This window comes from Temnothorax curvispinosus, unplaced genomic scaffold (genome assembly GCF_003070985.1).
Source record: "Temnothorax curvispinosus isolate PA1 unplaced genomic scaffold, ASM307098v1 QBEX01000248.1, whole genome shotgun sequence".
NCBI classification, from domain to species: domain Eukaryota; kingdom Metazoa; phylum Arthropoda; class Insecta; order Hymenoptera; family Formicidae; genus Temnothorax; species Temnothorax curvispinosus.
The window spans coordinates 1,728-3,115 of NW_020210028.1; the positions used below are offsets into that span (position 1 = coordinate 1,728).

The window sequence follows — 1,388 nt, forward strand, 5'->3', positions numbered from 1 at the left end:
ATATATATATATATATATATATATATTCACGGCAAACCACATATATAACATCGTGTTATTTTTATAACCTATTTACGCAAACGTTACTTCTGTAGTAACTTACGATACGATAATTCCTCCGCGTAAACGGGAGATTTTATAGTAACTATTATAATCGGAAATCAAGAGCCACCGTTGAAAGTAGTGAAGGTTACGTTTCTCTGATTGAGAGACGACGACGTATCTTAATAAGAATTACTGTAAGTTACTATATAGATGTACTCACTCGCGTAAACATATAGTTCGGCAACTTTTACAAGACAGCATATACGTACGTGTGCCATTTTGAATATACCTTCCTTCTTTTAAAGATCTCCTCGACATCTCTCTGTGGTTAATACTTTATATATTTCACTTACTACGTTTACACGCGAGCGTTACTTCTGTAGTAAACTTAACGATAATTCCTTCGCGTAAACAGAATTTTCCTTCGCGCAAACGGGATTTTGTAGTAACTTACGATAATTTACTCCGCGTAAACGAGTGAATTATCGTAAGTTACTACAGAAGTAACGCTCGCGTAAACATACAGTTTGACAACTTTTACAAGACAGCATATACGTACGTGTTTGTACGATTTTGTAGATACACCTTCCTTCTTAAAGATCTATCGGCATCAGCTCTCTACGGTCAATACTTATATATATTTCACTATCTGTCACGACGCGGCAACGGTCACGACTATCACACACTTTACACTTATCCTTTTCTAGGTTGTAAAAAACTGTCACTGTCACGCACTGCGACAGTGCACGAATGCACTCTCGTGTCAAAAATGGGAAAGTGACACACCAGTCGCCATTTTTGTCCGACGTGGACGTTTCTTAAAAAAAAATTTTCCACATTTGGACTTTGCATCGCAATATCTTCGCTCGTAGGGCACGTAACGGAAAAAAAAGACTGTTATTTATAAATCAAACCCCAAGCTATCGATCGAACCTACTTAGAAATTGATCCGTTCACTCGTTATTGAGATCTCAAAATCTCGGATACTCGCAACTCATGCGTTCGCGTAAAAGAGTCACGGTGCGTCTCGCTTCGCGCGTACTTGGCGCGAGACACTACCGTGTCTCTTGATAATCTATGAACCAATTTATTTACATAATTTTAATAATAATTTTTAAACGTATTTTAATATAGGTTTCGGTAGTTATATTTAAAAACAAATCAAGTTTCTCCTACTCACTGTATATAAACATTGTGCAGAAAAATCTGATAAAGTTAATTCTTTCAAAATTTGATTTATTTATTTATTAAAATTATTAATTCAGAATTACAGTCTATACAGGTTTCATATCGTTATATTTATGAATACATAAAATTCCATACTGTCAAATATTTTTTTGCTG

The 1,388-nt window shown here is 35.1% G+C and overlaps 1 long non-coding RNA gene across 1 annotated transcript; it reads right to left on the bottom strand.

Moving 5' to 3' along the window:
• Positions 1-12: 12 nt before the first annotated feature.
• LOC112468634 lies at positions 13-931 on the bottom strand. Its single transcript, XR_003042425.1, has 3 exons — positions 605-931; positions 315-367; positions 13-223 (listed from the first exon to the last, which is right to left on the bottom strand). It is a non-coding gene; the product is annotated as an uncharacterized LOC112468634 (long non-coding RNA).
• Positions 932-1,388: the final 457 nt, after the last annotated feature.